Genomic DNA, 25,103 nt, shown 5'->3' on the forward strand with positions numbered 1-25,103 from the left:
TATTTCTTCCTTAATAAAATTTGTCCCTGAAACCATATGGATCTATAATATTCTCTTTAAGAAAGATCATTAAGTACAACTTCAATTTATTTAACACATTTAATTTGTTTAATAGATTCAGGTGGTTTACTTGTTCTTCTTAATCTCGATATTGATAGCAGTAGGAGGCAGGCAAATTCCTGGGTAGGTAGGGACAGTCCCTGGTGAAACTTGACCTTAAAGCCAAGGACTGTCTAAGGCGTGAAAACTGAGCTGCCAGTTCTGGATAGAATCCACAGACCAGAGTGAGGACTCCCACTCTCATTTGGTGCGCTTCCTCCCTATTGGTCCTTACCTTTCACCTATTTTACATATACCTATCTTTCTGTGATTGGTCACTGGCCGACTTTTCATTTGTATAGAGTCAAACGTCATTCCAGCCGCCAGTCGGTTGTGGGCCAAGCCTTCACTTCTGCCTCGAATTGGTTGTTTACACTATTGTGCCTCTTTCTGAATGGTGCTCTTTCCAAAACGGCCCGCAGACCAGTCAACACACTTCTCCTCCTTCCCAATCCATAAAAACCCCGAACTTAGCCCCGCAGCCAGCAACCCTCTTTCGGGCCCTCCCTCTGCTGAGAGCCTTTTCTGTTGTTTTAATAAATCCTACTCTGCCTTGCTCACTCTCTGTTGTCCACGTGCCTTATTCTTCTTGGTCGTGGAACAAGAACCTGGAACTTGCTATTCTGTGGGAGCACAGGACCTGTAGCTCTCCAGCTTGCCAAGTGTGGGTGGCAGGTACAGAGCTGTAGCACTTCCTCCCTCTAGCCCAACTACGGGAGTGAAGAAGCCGCTGGGTGTCACTCCCTCCTGCTCCAGCAAAAGTAGGAAAGCCACAACAATTGCATGTAAATTTTGAGGAACTAGTACATTTTCTCTCCGTTGTCTAATTTTGGGGTATGATATGGTTTATAGTATCCTATCATAATCATATTACTGTATATGAATGATATCTTCTCTTTTGTTCCAATGTGGCAATGTGGGTAATATGTGCCACTTCCCTTTTGTTTTGGCCTGTCTAGAAGTTTACTAATTTTATTTATCTTCCCAAAATACAACTTCAGCTTTCACGGATATTCTTTTATTGTTTTTCTGTTTTAAATTGTATTCATTTCTTTTCTGTTTTCCCTTTTTATTTATTTATTAGGTTGGTGCAAAACTGCAATTACTTTTGCACCAACCTAATATTTCTGCGTGATCTGGTTTGGATCTTATTCTAGTTTTGTAAAATGGAAACTTAGATTATTTGTGACCTTTCTTCATTTCTAATCTTAGCATTTAATGCTATAAATTTACCTCTGAGTATTGCTTTAGCAGCTTTCCAAAAATTTTTTATGTTGAATTTTTTATTCTCAATCAATTCAAAATACAGTCTCATTCCTCTTGAATTGAAATTCTCATTCGTCTTTAACAAATTGGATATTTAAAACTTGTTTAACCTGCTGCTAGGATCTGAATGTTTGTGCCCTCCCCAACCCCTGCCCAAATTCATATGTTGAAAGCTAATCACTAATCTGATGGTATTACGAGGAGAGCCCTTTGAGAGGTGATTAGGTCACAATGGTGAGCCTTCCTGAATGTGAATAGTGCCCTTGAAAACAGGCCCAAGGGAGCACACTTACAGCTTCCACCCTGTGAGGACACAGCAAGAAGACATTATCAGAAAGCAGAAAGTATTCCCTCACCAGATACCAAATCTACAGGTGCATTTTCTTGGATTTACCAATCTGCAGAATTGTGAGAGACACATTTCTATTGTTCATAATTTACCCAGTCTAAGGTGCTTTGTGATAGCAGCCCGAATGGACTAAGGCACATGTCTCTATCATTACATTTAACATAAAATTTTTGTACACATTATATACTAACACACCTGTCTATCATTACATTTAACGTAAGATTTTTGTAGACATTATATAGTTGAATCTGTTTTTTACAAATGAAATCCGAAAATCTATATATTTTTATTGGTGTATACTTTCATTTAACATAATTATTGACAATGGTTGGATTTGATTCTACTGCTTAGTTATGAATTTTTTCTCTGCTTTTTCAGTTTTTCTTTTTCTGTTTTACTTCTGTTTCTCTTTCTTAACTTTTTTGTTTGAACAATTTGTAGTATTACATTTTAATTCATCTTTTGTGTTATGAACTCTATCTATCTGTCTATCTATCTAGCCATCTATCATCTATCTCTACCTACCTACTTAGCTGTCTATCCATTTATCCATCTTCTATCTATCTGTATTTGCACTAGAGACACTCAAATCTTCACAATTTATTCATAATGTTTTATCCTTCAAATAAAGCTTAGAAATGTTAAAAATAAAGGCCTTCCTGCCCTTCTCCTTTTGTGTAGTTGTCATATTATTACATCTGTATACATTGAACTATCAGACAATGTTATAATTTTTAATTTTAGCAGTATTATGTATTTTAAAGGACTTCAGAGGAAAGAAGTAATTTATTAAATTTGCGAGGCATTTATTATCTCTGATGCCTTTCATTTATTCCCGAAGCCTTAGTTTTTTTTCCTGTCATTTTCCTTTTGCATTAAGAACTTCTTTTCGCATTTCTTTTTTTTTTTTTTGAGACAGAGTCTCACTCTGTCGCCCAGGCTGGAGTACAGTGGTGGCTATCGGCTCACTGCAAGCTCCACCTCCCGGGTTCACGTCATTATCCTGCCTCGGACTCCGGAGTAGCTGGGACTACAGGCAGCTGCCACCACGTCTGGCTAATTTTTTGTATTTTTTAGTAGAGATGGGGTTTCACTGTGTTAGCTAGGATGGTCTCGATCTCCTGAACTCGTGATCTGCCCGCCTCAGCCTCCCAAAGTGCTGGGATTATATGCATTTCTTTTAAAAGAAGTTTGCTGACAATAAATTATTCTAATTTGTATTTTATCTGAAAATGCCATTATGTTACCTTCATTCATGAAGAGTTTCTTTACTGGATCTAGTATTTGAGCCTGACAGTTCTTTTCTTTCAGAACTGCCTCTGGCCTTCAAGACTTCTAGTGAGAGAGATCTGCAGCAATTCGAATCATTGCTTCTTTATCTGTTATTTGTTGTTTACCTCTGGGTTTTTATGAATTTTTGTTAATCTTTGATTTCTAGCAATGTGATTATAATGTGTCTGGTTTTTTGTTTGTTTCTTTTCTTTTTCTCATTCTTCATGTATCATATTTAGGGTTTTGCATAGCTTCTTGAATTCATAAATTTGTGTCTTTTACCAAATTTGGGAAATTTTTAGCCATTTTTTTTTTATTTTTTAATACACTAATTTCTTTTCCTTCTTCTTTTGGGACTCCAGTAAGATGGACACCAGACCTTTTGCTATTGTTTATGAGACCTATTGCCATAGGTCTCTGAGTCTATGTTAATTTCATTTCAATCTCCTTTATCTATATTATTTTGATTGGTTAATTTCTATTGATATATCATCAAGTTCAACAACTTGAAGTTCAAAAGTCCCTTTGTAATTTCCATTATTTTCCTGAACTAATGTAGTAATTTTTAAAATTTTAGATCTTATAATTTTCTATTTCTAAAATTTACATTTCCATTTTCTTCCATCTGTAGTTTCTATTTCTGGGTTGAAAACTTGTATCTTTTCATTGATTTTTTTTTTAAAAAGTTTCCTTTCACTTCATAAAGCATAGTCGAAAAATTGCATTAAAGTCTCTAAGACTTCTAGCACTTAGGGCATCTGTTGATTTTATTTTCTGTTGAGAATTGGTCACATTTTCCTGTTTCTTTGTACACCAAGAAATATTTTGTTTTTGACATTATGAATATTGTGTGATACAAACTCTGGGTCCTGTTATAATCTGCTAGAGCAAAGGTTGGCGGATGTATTTGCACAGGGCCAGTTAGTAAATATTTTAGGTTTGTGGCCCATGCAGTCTCTGTGTAACTTCTCAGCTTCACTGCTGTAAAGGCATGCATTAACAATACATAAATGAATGGACACGATTGTGTTCCACAAAAATTGTATTTACAAAAAAAGGATAGTGGGCCAAATGACCCTGCATGCTGTAGTTTGCTACTCCCTACTATTTTCGTTCTAGTTGTTTATTTCAGCAGGCGGTCAATTCATTTAGGTTCAGCTGTAAGATCTGTTTCAGCACCTGTGTTCAGTGGTTCAAATCTCAGTTCAGGTCTCCACATTTTTGCTATGTCAGCTACAACTTGTGTGGATTTGTGCACAGAATCAAGGTGTTATTTTTCTCCATCTTTCTCTGCTCTATGATTCTCCTGTACTCTTCAGTCTCTAGGACTTTTCTTTCTTTTTTATTCCATGTTTTCTCTGGCCAGAAAGATAGGGTTTCTATTGATGTTTTACTGAACTACACTGATACCACTTTATTCATAATTGGAGTCCACACCCTTGGAGTAAAATTGTCAGAAAACAAAACATAATGGAAAAAAACTCACTCCTTCGTTGTTGTTGAGTTTTGACTTCACTCCAAAATCCACCTGTATTTTTTTTTTTTTTACACATACGAAGGTCCAGGTACTTGTATGTTATATTTTATCTAGAGCTTTTGGTTGTAATCAGTGGGAGGGATGGACAGTAGTAGCTTCAGCCGCTGAAGAAGAATCAGACTCAGACAATGCACTTTTCATGCATAAATCTACTTCTCCACATAGATCATAAACATCTTGGGGAGAGGGACCGTCTCAACTTCTTCATTGCATTTCTCTCACCTCTGAGGAGAAGGTCTTGAAATATTAGTTCTTCTGAAGTATTGGTTAATTGACAAGTTGGCTTCTCAGGAACTCGAGGTTGTTAGAAATAAACTCAAAAGTCATCTATTCCAAGCTATTTATTTTGCAGGTGAGCTCCAGATAGGTAAAATGGCCCATCCAGATTTGCACAGTTCATGAATATGGCAGAGCTGGGACTGGAAGAAGGGCCCTCTGTGCACCATTTTTTTATGGATGATGCTGTCTCCTCTTGCCATGCTCATGATCTAATCAGGTGACAAACATAAAAGAATGAAAGATGAGCTTTCCTGTGAAATACCAATGAATAGAAAAGAAAACTGACCAAAAGAGTAAAAAATATTGGGCCTAGAAAATTAGTCGATGCTGGGCATAGTGGTTCATGCCTGTAATCCCAGCACTTTGGAAGGCCAAGGTGGAGGACTGCTTGAGCCCAGGAGTTTGAGACCAGCTTGGGCAACAAAGCAAGTAGCAAGTCCCTGTCTCTACAGAAAATAAAAAATTAGCCAGACATGGTGGTGTGCATCTGAGGCCCCAGCTACTTGGGAGGCTGAGGGGGGAAGATTGCTTGAGCCTGAAAAGTTGAGGCTGCAGTGAACCATGATCATGTCTCTGCATTCCAGCCTGGGTGACAGAGTGAGAATCTGTCTCAAAAAAAAAAAAAAAAAAAAGAAAAGAAAAGAAAATTAGAAAATTAGTCAATGAAGCATGCTAGTCATTTAGGCAGTCTACAGTTCTAGAAAAGGATCCTTGTTTCTCACCATACCCTCTAGCAACCATCAGCCTTATTATCATTATTATTATTTAGGATTAAGTGAAACTTACAAACATTATTCAATCAGTTAAAAAATACAAATAATTAAGTGGTGAAATCCCAGGAAAATGGAACACAGCAGGTCATAATTAGGAAGCACTGAAAGAACAGTGCCAGATCAGGAGATGAGGAAATATAGCAGACCTCACATATGCAGTAAGTTAAAATAAGTGTACCAAGTCACTTTAGTATCTAGGGTGGAGACTGTGTGTGTCTTTGCATGCACCAGTGGCAAGTGAATTTTAGGGAAAAGGAATTGAAGTGTATTATCCGCTTTTCTGTTTATTTATCCCAAACCTGGGTAGCTTGTAGGTGGCTTTGTTCTTGTCAGATGGGGAGATGATGGGAAAATGACTGTCATAATATCTAAACACCTTAGTTCTGAAAGTCTTAAATATCTAGCCAATCAGGATGTTTCTGTTACTACTGCCATCCCTATAGTTAAGACACTTAGTCACATCTGTTAAAAAAAATTAATGTTATGGAAAACGTTACATGGTCTAGGATACTAGAGTACTGTGTGTATTCATGGCTGTAGTATGGGATTTTTTCATGTGTATTTGTGTGGGGTGAGGGGTGGGGAAGGCAACTGGGAGAGGTTCCAGGAAGGTTACCTATAGCAGTTTGAAATTTGCGACAAATACAAAAGCATTGCCTTTCTTGATGGGCACATAATTATAAAACTAATTTCGCTGAAAATGATAAACCTGTATATAACACTTTTTAAAGTATATATATCAAGCACAGTTTTTATTACTTTCATATACATTGCCTCATTCTTCATTATCTCTGTAAATGCTTTTTAATCCACATTTTAAAGATAAGAAAACTGAGACATACAGCTATTAAATAATTTGTCCAAGGTTATTCAAGTTGTTAATAATCAAACCAAGACATTTTTAGACGCTATCTTTACTACATTTGTCCTCAATCTTGGCTATGTATTAGGATCACTTTAGGAGCTTTTAAAAATCTTGATGCTTAAACCACAATTAAATCAGACTCTTTTGGGGTGTGTTCAAAGCATGTCTGTCTGTTTGTATGTATGTATGCATATATATTTGTATGTATGTATGTTTCCTTTTTACCACTCTCCAGGCGACCTCAATTTGCAGCCAAGATTGAGAAATACTATTTTATTGTCCCCCATTATATATGATACATACTGGAAGGATGTGTGATTCTTTATGGACAAAAGGCAAGGCTGTTTACATGGTAACCATGTCAATTTCTTAGAGTTGGAATTAGGAAGGGCAACTAATTACAGCTACCTACACGGTGTACCAAAATTCATTTGGAAAATACAGGGAACAGAAGTAGGCAGCACTGAATAGAGAATGAGATTTAAGTCTGGGCTGTACTCTAGACTCTAGATCTGGCCCCACTGTTAGTATTCTTAGTCCTTTCACCTCTTTGTGACACTATTTCTTTGTTTTTTAATATTTAAATTGTTATTTTTAGTTCTGGGGTATAAGTGCAGGATGTGCAGGCTTGTTACATAGGTAAACGTGTGCCAGGGTGGTTTGCTGCACCTATCGACCCATGTCTATGCCACTATTCCTAAGCCTGAGAAATAAAGAAGTTATGCAGACATTACACCTCAGTGTCCCTTAGTACCACTTTTCTAAGAATGGGTGACCATAAGTATGAGCCAGTATAACATTTTTTTATTATTATTCTGATAGAATACAAACTTCAAGAGGGCAGGAAATGTGTCTGTTGTCTTTACTGCTTCTAAATTTATGCCCAGAACAGAACTCAATTCTTAGTGCATGCATGAATGAGTGAACTTGACTTTCTTTAAAATAGCAACGATGTGTTGTTATTCATGTGTATCCCTCAGCTCCTAGCGCAGTGTCTTGTTTATACTAAGCGTTCATTCGTTTTCTGAATCCTGAATTTGACCAGAAAAGTCAAATTTAAATTTTATTGTCAGTTTGTTTTATCAGCTCACATATTTTCTGGTTCACTGGCCCTTTCATTTGCATGGATAATTCAGAACTGACTTGTAAGAAGAACACTTTAACAGCTCAACTGTAGGAGTTTATACATCATAAAATGTATACAATCCTCATTCTGTATTTTCCACTGAGGTTTCCTCATTACTTATCTAGTCACTAGCAGAGGTTCTCAACCTGGTTGCTCTTTAGAGTCTCTGGCACCAACCCAGATAGAGTAAATAAAATTGCCTAAGGACATGGTTATATTTTAAAAGATCTTCAGGCTATAAAAATGCTCAGTCCAGATTAAGAACAACTGTGGATGTGTTACAGATATGATATTGCTTTCATATTCTTTTTCTTCTCTTTGACTAGAGCCAGGGCTGTCTAATCCTTGTGTTCACATTGAACTGATTCTCCAGGAAGTTCAGGCCTTAGCTTCATTAGCAAATAACAAAGGGCACCCTTGATGTGTATTTGTAGCTTCAAACCAGTTATTCCAAGATCCAGCTGTTTGTTCTAAGCATTTGCTCAGACTCATTTCGTCGGTTAAGAGCTATGATCAAATGGCTGCAGCGCTGAGATCCGGACAGCATGGAGGAGAAAGTTAAGGCAGGAAGGTTCCAGGCTGTACTTCTTCCACAGAATGACAGTCTCCAGAAATTTGTCAACACTTTGCTCTGCACTATTTGGAGGACAGAAAACAAAGGACCATTAGATGATAATAAAAGAATATTGAGAACAGGTAAAAGAAACACTTCGCTCTGTATTCTCCTTGGTTTCAGAAATACTGGGCTAGAGCCCGGAGCAGTGGCTCATCCCTGTAATGCCAGCAATTTGGGAGGCTGAGGCAGGAGAATCTCTTGAGTCTAGGAATTTGAGACCAGCCTGGGCAACATAGTGGGATTCTGTCTCTGTATTCTTTTTTTAAAAAAAAGATCTTCATAAATATTGGGCTGGGATGGGCAAGTGAGCCCAATGGGTTGGGCAGATTCCTCAACGATCTCAGGGAAACTTTTCAACTGAGAACAGCATAAGTACTTATTCAGATGTCAGGGCGATCAAATCAGCCATTCTGGAATGTGAACTGATTACTTGTGCCTTCTGTAAATGACCCAACATGCACAACCTTAGTTCTAACAGTTGGTGTGAGCTGAGGAAGTAAAGCAGCTGAAAGTAATTTGTTCTCCTTCTCCCTTTCCCCCAGTTTAGCAAGTGTGAAAATCCAATTTCCTGAATGCTTTAAGGAAGATCTTACCATTCCTTCTTCAGAACCATCTCCCCATCTTATCTACAAGGTTGAAGAGGCAGAAGAGGTGGCTGGCAGGTGGCTTTCCCAGTGTGAAGCCCTACAGGGGAAGGTTGGAGAGGAGATGATTCCTCTGGGGGCAATGCCCAACATCTCCCTCTGTCACTGCTTGGGACTTTAAAATCCCAGTTGGCGGGTATCCATTTATTTTAAAAGCATCTTCCTTCTGCCCCCCAAACCTCCTTCTTAGACATACACACAGAATAAACTATTTGACATGACTTTCTGAAAATCTCTGTAAAGGGAAGGGCCATTGACCTGCTACTGATGGTTTTCCTAAAGTTGTCAGAGAACTCCAGCCCCCTTTTTATTTTACTAAAAGCCAGGCAGTCTCTGAAATCCCCAGGCCCTTTCTTCCTTCCCTCCCCCCTTTTTCCTTCCCTCCCTCCCTCCCCCTCCTTCAACCCAACTTCTCCCTCAGGTTTCCAGAGCTCTTGCTCAGCCTTCTGAGAAAATCTGAGAGAAGGAAAGGCTTCATCAGTCCTGTGATTATAAGTTATGCTGTAACTTCTCCTAGCAGGAGCCTTATCTAATGGTGGGATAGGAGACATGAAAGAGATAAATGTGTCCAGATAAGAACTGCAAGGCTAGAGATTCTTCCTGGGGCCTCTGAAGTCCTAATCTTGACTCTTCCTTTGTGTGAAACTGTTCGGTTGCTCTGTTGTGCCACTCCCTATGGCCCCTCTCTCCACAAGGAAGCAGTTACTTGCCTAAACAACCTGATAGAAATTTCTCTATTGAGTAAGATTAGAGTCTAGGTAAATATGTATTCTGAGAATAGAATAGTGGAATCTCTTGTTTGTATATTTTGCTTCGTCTTGCTTTCTGTTTATGTTCAAGTATCAGTTCTTGTGTGTATGTCTGGCCAGCTGCCTCATTTCTAACTTCTTAAAGCTTGCTTACAGTGTTCATGCCACAATCACTGCCATAGTGGTGAAGCCTGAGGAAGGGTAGACATTTTTAAAAACCGACAACTGCTTGAGAGTTATGACATTTTCTAAACTTTCTATTTTTCTAATCCACCGCCAAACATTATGAGATAGCCTGCCTTCCTTCTCCTCTCCCTTCCTCCCTCTTTCCCTACCTCATCTCATCCTTCCTTCTTGCTGTAAATGATGTTGTTTGATATGTAAAGAATTTTGATAAATGCTGGGCAGTGGGGGGGAACACATCCAGTCCTAAATTCCATGATGTTTCATAGGTCTTGACTATCTTAAGCTATCCTTTTTGCAAATAAATAAAAATGCTTTGGTTTATTTCACAAAATTTGTGTATGTGTTTTTTTATAGGTATGCAATATATAAATATATCTCTGTGTAAATATCTGAGTACATGTATGTATGTGCATATATGTGTTATATGTATATATGTGTATGTATGCATATGTCTGCATACAGCTCTCCTATTAAAAATAATTTACTCTTCTTATAGAAACTTGGGAACAATAGACAAAACAAAGAAAAAATAATCACCTATGGCTCCACTACACACAGCTAAAATACTGATATATTTCCTTCTAACATTCAATTTTGCTAAGTCTCTCTTTTTACTTAGCATATTTTAAGCAAAACACTTTATTTCTCAGCCATCTTCAGTCAGATGTCAAGTCTTACACAGAAGGTTTGAGAATGGTGTTAGAATCTTCTTCTGCAAGCCAGGCTGGGACAGAGACCTCCCAGGACATGAATCTCTCTATAGGCAACTCCCATTGAGAAGAGCTGATCTTCCCCTTTTAATAATGTGGCCTATAAATATTAAATGGGAAGGGCTTGCACTTTCAAGCATTTTTTAATGTAGAAAGTGTGTAAAGGCACATCATTAAGATCTCAGGGGAGACATTTTAGGGCATTTTCATGCCCACCAGGTTAAAACTAAAGCTTTGAAAATCACCCCTCTCGGTGGGATGTGACTAATCTCTCTCATGCAGATGTGCTGGGCCAAGCCTGCACCGGAGGAATTACTATATGCTGGTGTGACTGATACTAAATAGCATTGACCACTTTTTTAAGATTTGGCAGGATATGGAGAGTGTATTAATAATTCCCCTTTAATAAGGAATCATCTCTCTCCTTATGAGTTGGCAGTTGTTCCTTCCCCCCCCACCGCCCCCCTCATTTTGGCTCAAGAGCATTCTTTTTAAAACCTTGAATGGGATCAGGTCGCAGCAGGGAGGAAATGCAGAGCCAGAGAAGTCTGCAGTGAATTTCCAGAACACTGTGGCTATTCTGCCGCCTCACACAAATGGGATTGGCTGTTACCTCCCTATAACTTAAAAAGCTCTTCTTCCCTCTCAATCTTTTGTCAGTAGTGACGATAGCTCTAAATATTATGCACCAGCTTCCTGGGTCCCTTAGTTTTCAGGCTATTCTCAAAGCCTCCCTTCTTTGTTTTCCCGAACCCCTGTTCTCTAACACTGTTGCTTGCCATCTAAGGCCAGCTTCAAGTGAATGCGGCCAGCACAGACACACAGGGCCCTGCTCAGTAAGGCCTCACACTCAGGTTTAATGCTCTGCGAACTCAGGGTTTCATGGAGGGCATGCTGGGGCTGAGAGCTTCCACCTCCAGCTGCCTCTTGGCATCCTGGGCTGGGTGGCTGGGTTGTTTTCTGTTACCTTTTATTTGGCTCCAGTAACTGCTCGCCTTGGCTCTCATTCCCTGCCCTAGCTTGATGGCCTTTGCCATCCTCTGGTGTCCAAGCTAGGTGTAGGGCGAAGCCCTCTGTCAGCCTTCCCTCTTCCCCTAGCAGGGCCTTGAAGCAGGTTTGGCAGGATCGGATTTGTATCTACACCCTGTAGCCTTTTTGGGTAAAGCAAGGTGGTGGCCATCCTTGCCCTGGACTGGCAGTGCCATGGTGCATTTGATGACTTGTTGGGGAGTGCGGGTGGGGCAAGTGTCTCTCATTTACCCTGAGCCCAAGGCAAAGTGACATTCCCTTGGTGGTTGCCCTCTGTCATGGGAAGGGAAGACCACATTTTCGGTTTGCACTGGCTCTGCGCATTATGTAGCTGGCCCTGACTACCTGGCATTCACTCCCCTCTCCTTCCTTAAAAGAATCATGACTTCCAGGGTCCATGCAACCGTGTTCACAGCAGAAGTTGACCTTGGCCATGGCTGCCAGACTGGGCCTGACTTACCCAAGAAACCAATGTATTAGTCCATTTCTTAGCCATGAGTATGACTTCAAGAATGGAAATGTGATGTAATTCCTGTCACAGGGATTTGACAGAATGTCTTCTGAAAAGTTTTAGATAATTTTTTTTAACTTCAGAAAAGAAAAGGCCACTCTTTCCCTTCAGCATGGGTGCTTTGGGGTTCAAATGTCATGGCTGGGCCTGATGCAGCCATAGTAACAGGAGCCAGCAGACAAAGCCATGCCTGGGGAAGGCAGAGCTGAGAGATGCAAACAGCCTGGCTTTGTGAGCTGCCAGCCTTATGCAGAATCACTGTATCTACCCCACGTCTGGACTAGGGACTGTCCTTTAACACCTGCCAATTTGGACCCATTTGATTTGCAGCAAAATTTACCCTAACTTACAACAGCCATTCTTCCTCTTTACTTTCCACTTCTATTTTCAGTCAGCACCATTTTTCCTGTTGTAAGCTCAGTCCTCAAGTAAGTTTATACAAAGCTGCAAAAGACATACAATGCATATGTTTGTTTTCCTTTTTTAATTTTGAAATAGTCGGCAGTCTTATGATAGAAGCCTCAGAAAACACACCTGGAAGAGATGAAAATACATGCTCTTCAAGCAACTATGTCAGTCATTTTTCCTAGATTTCATCTTTTCTTGTTTCTGTATACCAATGCAAATGTAAAAAGAGTTTGATGTTTCTTTTTCTTCTATTATTTCTTTATTTATTTTAAGAGACAAGGTGTCCCTCCATTGCCTTTTTGATGTTTCTGACATGACACCTCTGCCTCTATCACCTAAAAAGATACTCTGAGAAGAAAGAACACAATAGCTTGTATGTCTATATGTATAAGTTCTCTCTTGTTGGAGGCTGTGTATATGGGGAGGGAGTTGATTGAGAGTGAGCAGGGCGTGCTTGCTTACATGGTCAGCTGTAGTTACTTCTCCCCGTTTTAAGGGAGACTCTCCCATGTCGTCTTCTCCCAACAAAGTAATGTAATTGAAGGCAGAAATAATGTCTCATTCATCTTTGAAACTCTTTGGTCAAGAGAGCTGAGTACATAAAAAGTGCCTGGTAAAAATGTGTTGGCTAAATGGATATATGAATGGATAAATAAATAAATGAAACAGTAAATGAATAAACACCTATTACTCCTACCGTTCTTATGATTTCGCATTTTATGTTATAAGGCCTTTTTTTCCCCTCTCACTTCTATAGCTAAGTTGTAAGTCTCTAGCAAATTGTGAGTTCTTCAGGGGTTGGGAGGATTTATTAGCGTTCCTATGTATAGGATTCAGTCTGTTACCATCCCTTGTTTACTTAACAGATACTTATTGAGTGCCCACTTTATGCCATGTACTACTCTAGATTCTGAAGATAAAATGACAAACTAAATAGATAAGGTCCCTGTTTTGAAGAAAATTAGAATCTAGTGTGGGCTAACAGAAAATAGAATTTCAAAAAATAAATGAATTAAGAGGATAATTCCAGATCACTTGGGTTCTAGTTCCTAACTGATATAATGGTAAAATTAGGAATATGACCAAGGCAAGTGGCTGGCTGAGGGGAGAGGAGGAATAAAACTGTGGAAGTGAGTAAGCAAAGGAACTGAAAGACAAGGAAGGAGGGATAACCCATGTGGATGTTGAAGTCACCAACAATGATGACAAGAATAAAGGTGGGGATGAAGATAGTATGCCAAGACATAAAAACTTCCATGAAGGGAAGAAATGATGGGCAGTTGGTGATGACAAACACGATGTGGGGTGGGGAGTGGCATAGCCTGATGGCACAAACTCCAGAGGAGATAGAACAATGGATGGAAAACTGTGAAAGAATTGTTTGGAAGTGGAAATGAGCAAGACAAGGACCCACTCTGATCATCAGGTCCAGTGGTTTGTGTCATTTGAGAGGTAGTAAAATTTTCATTTAGGACAACAGAGGAAAAGAACATTTAAGGAAAGATTGAGGATATTAAAAATGTTTGCCAATGGAAAACTGTAAGTTGAAGTTCCATAAGGTGCATTGGAAGGGAGTATTGAACAGTGGACAGCTGGGTCCGTTTCATCGATGTTCAGTGTGGTGATGGATGTCCTGATGACAGTGATGATGCAGAGGACCTAGTTTCAATGATGACCCAAGAAAATCGTGATTCCAGACAAGATGGCTTAATTCTAAGTCTAGGTTCTGGCTGTTTGGCTATCAATTTAAGTTGGAAAATTTGGGGAGGCTGAACATCTGACTCAAAATTGTTACTCATAACTATAATTCTACATTGAATTTAAATTTATCTCTGCTTTGTGGAGAAACAGAGTGGTATAGCAGAGAGATTGCTAATGTGGGAGGATTCCGAAATGTGGATTCCAGTTCCAGTTTTACTAACTAGCTTCATACATTTAGTTACATCACTTAACTTCCTCACCTGTAAAATGAGCAAGTTGGACAAAATGACCCTGGATTCTATCTCTGAGAGGTATCAGGCTGGAAAATTGGTTGGTGTGGGTTTTAAAGTTGATGGTTCTCCTTGAACTCATTTAGTTTTATTTTTCCTGAAAAGCACACGTTCATTATGAGCTATGGTTCAACAGTTAAAGCAGGATTTTTATCCCAAGTCTATGGATACTAGTTGCGTGACCTAACTCTAAATTTTCTCTAAACCCTAATTTTCTCATCTGGAAAGTATGATAATAGTAACAATATAAAATAGTTATTATGAAATTAAATGGCAGAGTACCTGGCAAATAGTGAACATTAACACGTTTTAGCTGTTTATTAAAATGTGAGAAAAGTTTCTTGACTGCTTTCATTTAAGTATTGAAAATATATGATAATTATCTGATGCTTCAATATTTTAAGACACTAAATCTTCAGTATGTTGATGATTGGGTATATGGCCTCTGGTATTTATATTTTCAGGTGAAGAGCAGAACTGCATCTAAATCAGGGTGAAAAGTCCTCTCCAGCAATATGTGAATCCAATGACTAAAACTAAGTTTTTTTTTCTGTTTTTCTTTTCCTTTGTTAATTGTGTTAATTACAAATGTGAAGATAATCAATTGTTCCCCAAACTAGTTGTTTTCCTATATTTCAGAAATAAAATTCTACATGAATTATCATGTTAAATTATCCATATCCCACAATACAGTACAGTTTTACAACTGTGTCAGTGGTAGTGGGACAAAATGGGTTCGTCCAATATTTCCTTTTGTTTTGACCTTGACAAAGAACAATATCTATTATAGAAATAAATGAGGTAGGATGACTGGAAAGCTATAACACATTTGGATCAATATATGAAGCTACACTATTCATCATTTTCCACATAGGTGAAATGGGGGGCTCTAATATTATTCCTCCCTCCCACTATTTACCCATCGATTCATACATACCACTGAGACATTGGGGATGGTGGCGGTGAATGTTATCAAGGTTGAGAAGTCTTGAGAGAAAAAACAAAATCAGAAACAAAGAATGACTACCCTGACCCACACATCCTTGAGAAAATAATAAAGATCAAGCCATATTTATGTTCTCACTCTGTCTCTTTCCCACCATATAGATAGATAGATAGATACATGGAGAGGGCATGGTTTTGTGTTTGTGTGTGTATATATATACACATACACTTTTATACATAAACATACACTATACACACATATACTTTTATACATAAACATATATATACACACACATATATGTACACACACACTTTTTTCCTTTTCTCACTAGTATTTTAGTGTTTTGAGGAACAAGTAGAAAGGTGTCTTTAGAAATAACTTGGTTCAGTGTTAGTTATGAAGTTAGAAGAACCATGCCCATCACCTCTCTCCCTGATTGCCTGCTTATGCGTAATCCACCCCCTTTCATCTAGGATACATTTTCTTCCCCAACACAACCAGTCCCTTTAATGCTATCTCACAGTGTGCGGTTGCTTTGAGACAAGAAAAAATATAAGCCCATCACTACTTCTGGAAACCTAACTCACTACTCGTGTTCTGAAGGAATACTGGAGAGGGTTATATGTGAGTGGAAATATTACAGGTTATTAGATCAGGACACAGCTAGACTGAATATTAATTTGTTTTGCTATGCTAAGCTATGAACAGAAAATTCATGAAAAAGCTGCTCATGTGTTCTTTTGTTTAATGAATATGCCTTTGGAGCTTTCTTATGCCTATGCAGGAAGAACATTGTAATGAACAATACAGACATGGTCCCTGACCTTCCATGGTATGTGTGATCTTGTGAGGGTGTGATTTAATTTAGAAGATATATTTTTTGTTGTTGCATGTGTGCATGAAAAAGGCAATTGGACCAGAAATTAGGAAAACTAGTTAGGAACACTAGTCCCAGCTCTGTTACTAAATAGCTACATAAGTTGGGGTTATACTGACTCCCTCTCTGATTAGTCTCCCAATCAGTAGAACTAAAGAGTTTAACCAGGTGATCTACAAATCCCTTTAAAATTTCTAAAATTCTGTGACTCTCTGATTATTGCTATTTCCTGAGTAGTGCCACTAATATATTACCAGAGTAGACACAGTGCTTGTGCCTTTCTCCTCCTGCCCCATGGGAGCAGTGAGCTTCTCCCAACACATACAAGGAGCAGTGCAGAAAGATAAAGTTTGGGAAACAAGGAGGAGCAAAAAGCAGCCTGAGGAGCACCCATCACTCAGATCTGCCCTCACAAGTCACATTTCAACCATGCAAAGAGGAAACATGGAAGTTCTCCTTTGATGGATACAGTTGACACGTGGCCCAGGAATAAAAAGCAGAGGCACAGTCAATATGCTCTAAAATATTAAATGCTTACAATTTTGGAAATAAGATTTTTAAGTGATGTTATGCACATCAAGATTTTTCAATACCTAATCAACAGTTAAATCATTTGAAATAAAAGAGATGAAGCCAGACTAGAGAATTTAACAAACAATATTGGGATAACATTATTTCATTACACAAATCAAGACTGTAATTTTATTTTTTCGTTTCAAAACACATTCTGTTTGTGTGTGTTTATGCTCGTGTGTTTGTATGTGCATATACATGACTTAGTTGACAAAAAGTTTCTTCAAAAATTAAAATCATGACACAGAGATGCTGAGGCATTCAGGGATGACTTTAGCCAAGGTCGTCACCCTACTCTTGCCATCCAATTCAGGGTCACTGGTGCTCCTGAATATGCATACAGGCAGCTGTGAGCACTGCAAGCTAAGGGAACCAGAAAGGCAATAGGAAACAGGAGAAAATCTTTAGCTTTGCAGGCTGTTAATTTTCTTTAAAAACAAAAAACGACTGTATACCATTAATGCTGTCTAAGCCATAGATAAATTCAGTTGTTTATCTAGACCTGATGCTTAATGTACACATGAGTCTTTTAAAAATGCAGATTCTGATTTAGTGTATCTGGAGTAGTACCTAAGATTTTGCATTTTAACCAGCTACCATGTGATGCCCGATCAGCTGATCTATGGGACACATTTGAATATCAAGAATTCTATAGATCCTGTTTCTAGGCAGAATTGCTTTAAGACACTTTCCTCATGCTCTCTAGGAGAACGTTTTTAAATTATATTTTACTCATTTGTTCCAGGACCTCCTACACTTCACAGAAAGGGATTTTTTTATAACTAACCTGAGGTTTTTCTACTACAATCAGTCACATTTCTTCCCATGTCTTTCTCAGTGAAGGATGGCTGGCTCTCTGTCTTCTTAGATTTGAGGATAATGTCACAATATTACCCCGCCTCCTTCTCTGCCAGGATAATATATCCCAGGCTTTCTTTTCTTTTCCTTTTTTATTCTTCTTCTTTTCTTTTTTGAGTTGAGTACATTTTCAAATTGATTTAGAGATAGGTTTTGAATGTTTTTTCTATAAATTTCCCAAATTGGTTGTTTTCTACTGTTTATCTCTTGCCTATTTTGGATACAGGACATTCCACCACTGAAGAGAGTCCCTGGTGGCCAATAACACATCTATGCATCCCCAAGCAGCTACCATTTAGGGACATAAATGAAGGAATATATGGAGTTCCATTTATTTATTAACAGCACTGAGAAAATGCCAGCATAGGGATATACCATGGTAGCATTCTCCAGATGTTGAGAAGTCTGGCTTGGTTTGGGGGCCACTGGTGATTATTTCTCTTCTAATGTAATCATAGCACCTGAAGGGAATCTTGGGTCTCCAAGCATGAACAGTGCAAAGATATCTTGAATTGAATGACCCCTGTGGGTACAAGTCTAAGCTGACTGTCTGTGACTGTAACAGTGACATTCATTTCCTGCCTGCTGCCAGTGCTGAAATCATGGTTAGACAGAAGAGCAGAAGTTAATTTCCTCAGGGAAAAGATCCCTGTGCTAATCGTCACGTTAAAGTTCACATTGCATTAAAGTTTCTAGCTCAGGTTTATCCCAGCAGCTGGGCTCAGATGAGCCATGGAATCTCATGTCTATGCATAATGACTCTTCTCCAGAGAAATTTTCCACTTCCATTGAGACTGAAATGGGAAAACATTTAGTTTGAACTCTAGTTTGAAGACCTCAGCAGGTCCAGGAAGCCTGGAGTGAGAGAAGAAACTTGATTTTGTCTGGTGTGGGCCAGATCATATCAAGAGGGGCTAGCTCTCAGAACCAGAGATTCAGGTGGCTAAAGGGTCATTTATTAGACCTGATAAAGGTGGTTCTGAAACATGTTATCAACTCAGCACAGTGGGACAGATAGCAACCACAACCAACTTAACAAAGAAACCCCAGGAAATATCAACATTTGATTGGTTTATTGGGTGGGAGGCAAGAGCTTGAGATCAGGAGTTATCTTATTTTAATAGATGGGGCCTAGCTCTATCACCCAGGCTGGAGTGCAATGGCGATTTTTACAGGTGCAGTCATAGCTCACTAGAGCAAACTCCCTGACTCAAGCAATCCTCCTGCTTCAGCCTCCTGAGGAGCTGGCATTACAGCTGTGCACCACCATGCATGGCACAAGTTGTTTTTTTATGAGCACTTAGCATATCAGAGCCACTCTCACCTTGCCTATAATCTGTACTCTTTTATCTTTCCTTCATGTAACATTTATTATACAAGGCAAATCTGCAGAGTAGTCACCAAAGTGCTGCCAAGATAACCTGGACTCTAATTATGAGTCCAAGTTAATCATTTAATAGTGCCACGTGGTCTCAGACAAATTACATAGGCCATTTAAACCTCAGTTTTCCAATCCTTAAAGTGGAAACAATAACATGTATTTTGCAACTTAAATTTGTATTTTACTTTTTTAGCATTGAATGAGATTGTATGTAAAACAATTTTAATACTGTGCAGATGGTAGACACTTTGGAAATCTTCTTCAGATCTCATCTGTCTTGACTCCTTTCTTCTGAATCCTTCTAATCTGATGCTATTTAATTGTGTTCTGCTTGAGGTTTTTATATTTTGACCTAAATGTAGATGAAGCTTATTTACCAAATATGAAAGTCAAGTCCCCAGGGATAGTATTTCTTCATCTGTTGCTTTAAATTTCCCTGAGAGACCCAGATAGTTTTGTTTATTTAAATCCAGTTTACATTTTGAGTTTCTGCTAGTGCCAGGCATCCTACTGGGCACTGTGAAGTGCACAGCAATGAACAGGACACGGCAACTGTCAGGAGGAAATATGGTATTTATTAGAGAACTAGCTAATTATATTATAAAGAAGATTCTGATAAACACCATAGAAAAGGTGGAATTAATGAGGAGGGAGAAATTAATTATCTAGTGGGAGTAATGAGGAGAAAGAAATTAATTCCTTCTCAGGAGGTAGGGGAAGACTTTTAGAGGAGGTGGTATTTATGCTAGACCTTGAAGGAAAGACCTCTATTTCAACCTCTTGTTCTTCTGTACCTTAAAAGTCAATCACTGTTTGAATCATGCTAAATTGCTAGTAGTCAAAAGTGAAACCAACCCATAGCACTGTCTGTTGAGTTCCTGCATCACTGCATTATGGAAAGAGCATTGGACGGTCCCGTAGAGCTGTATTTCCACTTCAAGGCAAGGCATTCAACATTTCAACACAAGTAGTTGGTTGTTTTTTTTTTCTTTTTTTTTGGCTTTACACATTGCTATGGTTTGAATGTTTGTCCCCTCCAAAACTCACGTTGAAATTTAATTGCCATTGTAACAGTATAAAGAGGTGGCACCTTTAAGCAGTGATTAAGCCAGGAGGGCTCCACCATCATGGGTGGGATTGGTGCTGTCATAAAGGGTAGGTTCAGACCCTGCTTTCCCTCTCTCGCCCTCTTGCCTTCTACTATGTGATGACACAGCAAGAAGGCTCTTGCCAGATGCTGGCACTGTGTCATTGGACTTCCCAACCTCCAAAACTGTGAGCTGATAAGTTTCAGTTGTTATAACTTACCCAGTCTCAGGTATTCTGTTATAGCAGCACAAAGCAGACTAAGACACATTTCTTTGCAACTTCTTATACCTCAGTGTAGTTTAAAACCAATTTCCTCTCATTCAGTAGAAGCTATATTGCTATATGCCTCATATTCCAGAAGAAAATAAGTTGTTTAATATAGTTAAACACAATACTATTTCACCCATTATTTTAAAACAATTATATTATTTGCTCATTATTCATCTTTATTTATTTTTAATTAACTTATTAATTTATATATTTTGAGACAGAGTTTCACTCTTGTTGCCCAGGCTGGAGTACAATGGCGCGATCTCAGCTCACTGCAACCTCTGCCTCTCAAGTTCAAGCAATTCTCCTGCCTTAGCCTCCCGAGTAGCTGGGACTACAGGCACCTGCCACTACACCGGCTTTTTTATTTTTTAGTAGAGACAGGGTTTCACTATGTTGGCTGGGTTGGTCTCAAACTCCTGACCTCAGGTGATCCACCTGTCTCAGTCTCCCAAAGTGCTGGGATTACAGGCATGAGCCACATCGCCTGGCCTCATTATTTATCTTTAAATGTCTCCCCTAAACCCTATCAGCTTCTTCATATCTCCTGTCTGTCGAAACATACAGAACTGGACATAGGGTGCTGGGGAGGCTGCAGCCAAGATTTAGAATGAAGAAATTGATTATCCTCAGCTACACTTTGCTCAAGGCCCACCCATTGGTTCATGCAAACACAACCAGATATAAGCTGCCTTGAAAGAGTATGACCCTGTGCACTCTCTGTCAATTGACCTAAATTCCAAATTGTCTCAATTAATAAAAATAAAACAAACAAAACTAGCCTTTAAAGTGTTTCTCTAGGTCCCAAGACTGTGTCTGCTTGCTTGCTGGGTGGGTGGCATTGGGCTCTCAGCCTCAGAGCTAGCTGAGAAGCAAGATATGCTCCACTTGCCTCCTGCAGGATTTCTCCCTCCTGGGTTAAATGTGTTTAACCTTTGGAATAAAGCAATATGATATTCAAACATCTTCTAATGAGGCTCTTCAACTTAGGTCTTTGAGTTTTTATTCACCTGAGTGATTTCCCTTAAGCCTGTAAAAATAGACAATTTCCAGGTTTAATACCATCTCTTTTCTTGTTAAGAAACCAGGAACTAAAACTGTCAGTCAGCTAAGGACACTGTAATTGTGTTAGTGCTTTAGCCACATGAAAGCACAGACACACTGCTGCTCAGGCTCAACTGAGGTATAGCTTTGGTTAACACCACTGACAGTATCAACAGCCTTTCACAGACTCTGGAAAGAACTGTTTTCTGAACCTGCCAAGAGAAGTAGGAGGCTACTATTTCTGTTCATAGGTAATATGCATATTTACTATGATTGTTCCAGGAGAAGAAAAATTAACCCCCATTAAAAAAATCTATTCCTAAATGACTACCTAAGGGAGTGTTATCTTTTAGGTTAAATACTAAGGGGAAAAAGCATCCTGACTCTGTAAAAGGTCATGTGTTTGGATTGAAGAGACCTGCCACAGATGAGCTCCAAAAAAGTCTAGTTTGGTCATGGCATCCATTTGGGTCTTAATTTTGTTTGTGTTCTGATTTTGTTTTACTGTGAGTAGGGATACTAATCTCTTTTCTCCCTAACAATTAAGGATATTGTGCACATTATATACTGCAAAAGACATAAAACGTCTTTGAGAGTAAAAGTAGTAGGAGAAAATTAGTAAGGCAAAAATACTTTTTACTTTAGCTCCCCAATTGTTTTGATGAAGTGAATCAGACTTATCTTGTATTACTTTCTCTACACCCACATCAAGGTTTTGTGGGTTGAGGATAGCAGGCATATCTGAAGGATTCATAGTTGGGAAACAACATGATGCTCAGAAAATCACTAGGCTGATGATTCCAGATGGGAGAGAGGATGCAGGATCCTGGGCCTAGGGAAAGGGCAGTAGAAGTCCTGCTTTCCTGCTAATTGCCTAGTGCTTTGTGGTGTCCTTAGAATTACAGGGACAGAAAGAAATAATTACATCACATTTTTAAGCTAAAAGAGACTTTTAGAGATGAGCATCTCTAGAATAAGTCACATTGATCCTAAAGGAACCAAGAAGGTTCTGTCCTAGGGGACTGAAGAAAGTATATCTGAAAAAGGGTGACTATAGAATTGCAGTTTAGTGTTGTTACTCATAGATATATAGAGCTCTTTACCTCCAACTTGAGAAAAAACTGGGCACTATTTCTGGTCTTTGTCTTGACCCATATTTGAAGCCAAGAAAGGGGACATAATCAATGTTTCCTCAGGGGCACAGAATTCATGGACCTGGCTTCAGGAATCCCTGAAGACAGCTTGGCCTGATGATTGGGCTTCTTCAATCCTCCTACCGAGGTGCATTTAGGCCATGCACAGGGAACGAGGAGTTCAGTGGTATTTTGGAGGCAGGGCTCTGTGACTTTCACTCCGGCTTCCATCTGATTGGAATCACAATCTGCACAGGCCCTTATTGGACATGGGTCTTTTCACACTGCAGAATTCAGAGAAGTAGAGTATGGGCTTTGAAGAAGATAGAGTATAAACTAAGGAATAGGGACTAAAGACTTTGGAGTCAGACAAATGTCAGGTCAAACCACAAATCTACCCATTATCCAGCCAATGACATATTCTGTCTTCATTTGTCAATGGGTAGCAATCATCTGTTTCCTCTGTGCTTGTTGTGAGAATTAAAATGCAACCCAGCATATGTCTGGCACAACTAGAAAGTTCTAAGCAATTGCTCACTTCTCTCATGCAATCTTTATGACTGGTACGCAGCAGGCACCTTGCTAGTGGGAACAGTGGTTATAGCTGAATTTGAACATGTTCAAGAGAAAATGTAATTTATGGTTAATAAAATGTTAATTTAGAATATTCCTAAAGGAGCAGGAACCTGAATTCTCTAAATATGGTTGGTGTATTATTAAGCAACTCAGGACTCTACAATGTTTTTGTTTGTATTTGTTCCTTTGTGTTTGTTTGCTTTTTTTTCTCCTAGCTGCTGAAATAAAGATAGTATCAGCATTACTATTTGAAAAACTTTATTCACAGCAGTGGCAAATATCTCCCAAGTATCTAAGCAGTCTGGGGTCTTCCACAAAGAGTTGTATGCTTAATCAGCCCCCAATTCTTTTAGGATGAACTTGAGTATAAATTGTTAAGGTAGCTGCTTACCCTGGGAAATGAATTTCGTCTTTCTTGTAGAAATCCCCCATCTGATAAATGAGAATATGAGAGTAATGAACAGAATCTGCAGTCCCTGTGCTTTCTTGTAGGAGGTGAATTACTAAGAGTGAGTACACCCCAAAACATGTCTTTCCGGCAACTCATTCTCTTCTCAGGAATGTCACTGTCACCTCTCACTTCCTGATGATTTCCCCACAACCCTACCACCAATGGGTCCACCCATTCATTCCTTCTTTGTTGATGAACAAGCTCTGAAAGCTTAAACACAGCACCTGTTCACAGAAAGGCCAGGGTCCCTTAAGTAGGTAAAGTCTAAGGTCAACTCACAAATAAAAAACTATAGTGAAAATATAAATATAGCCAGCTCTGTAGCACTGCTGACTCTCACAGCAAAGCTAACGAGGTAGTTGAGGATAAGGGTTCTAGCCTGGGTCAGCTTGGATTTGAGTTCCCTTTCTGCCATTTAATCATGATATGGCTTTGGGAATCTTAAGTCTCTGAAATTCTTTTTTTTTTTTTTTTTTTAGTTTGTAGTGTGGATATCAAAATAGCAGCATTAAAAAAGTTAACATTTGGCTGGGCGCGGTGGCTCACACCTGTAATCCCAGAACTTTGGGAGGCTGAGGCGGGCAGATCACAAGGTCAGGATATTGAGGCCACTCTGGCTAACAAGGTGAAACCCCGTCTCTACTAAAAATACGACAAATTAGCCAGGCGTGGTGGCAGGCGCCTGTAGTCCCAGCTACTTGGGAGGCTGAGGCAGGAGAATGGCGTGAACCCACGAGGCGGAGCTTGCAGTGAGCCGAGATCGCACCACTTCACTCTAGCCTGGGCAATGAGCGAGACTCCGTCCCCAAAAAATTAATTAATTAATTAATTAATTAACATTTAAATTAAAAAAGCACAGTGACATTACATATATACATATATATGAAGAGAGACACTATAGTGTCCCTCACAGCAACCCCTTGATATGTCTCAGTTTGTTTTTCTCTTAATTAATTCAATTAATATTTTTTGTTACATGCAAGCATCTATTGCTAGCAGTTGGGATGGAAAGTATGACATAGTTGGTGTTATAATGCAGGAGAAATGATGGTAGACTCTCAGAAATCCTCCAAGATTCCAGGAGGGAAGAGGGGAGAGTAGTAAAGAGTGGAGACACTGGCATGAGAGGATGCTCGCCAGTGAGGGCTAAAGAGGAATGTTGTACACGTAAAGACCCAGTGAACATATGGATTTCAGGAACTGGACAGTTTTCAGGACAGCACTGAGTCTCTCCCACCTTTGTGTGACCCAGGTGTGAAGAGAGGCTTTATAGGATGTCCACTGTGGCTGCTGGAAAGCCCTGCTGGGTAGTCTTTAGAGTGCTTCTGGGATGATGTATCAATTCCACATCCTCTTGGAGTCCTTTGAGGGAGTGGTAGACTGGGAAGGGAAGAAGGAAGGACAAATGGAGATTAGAATCATAGGAGCTTCAGTGATAGCTCACCTTACTACAAGTTCCAATATCAAAGCAAGTCTTCTAATTTTCCCAGACACA

The 25,103-nt window shown here is 39.2% G+C and overlaps 1 long non-coding RNA gene across 1 annotated transcript; it reads left to right on the forward strand.

The window, feature by feature from the left end:
* Positions 1-1,647: 1,647 nt before the first annotated feature.
* LOC129048831 (uncharacterized) lies at positions 1,648-9,046 on the forward strand. The gene is made up of 3 exons (XR_008511514.1): positions 1,648-1,739; positions 7,893-8,262; positions 8,725-9,046. It is a non-coding gene; the product is annotated as an uncharacterized LOC129048831 (long non-coding RNA).
* The last annotated feature ends 16,057 nt before the right edge of the window (positions 9,047-25,103 follow it).

The sequence above is a fragment of the Pongo abelii genome, chromosome 9, assembly GCF_028885655.2.
Source record: "Pongo abelii isolate AG06213 chromosome 9, NHGRI_mPonAbe1-v2.0_pri, whole genome shotgun sequence".
Classification (NCBI taxonomy): Eukaryota; Metazoa; Chordata; class Mammalia; order Primates; family Hominidae; genus Pongo; species Pongo abelii.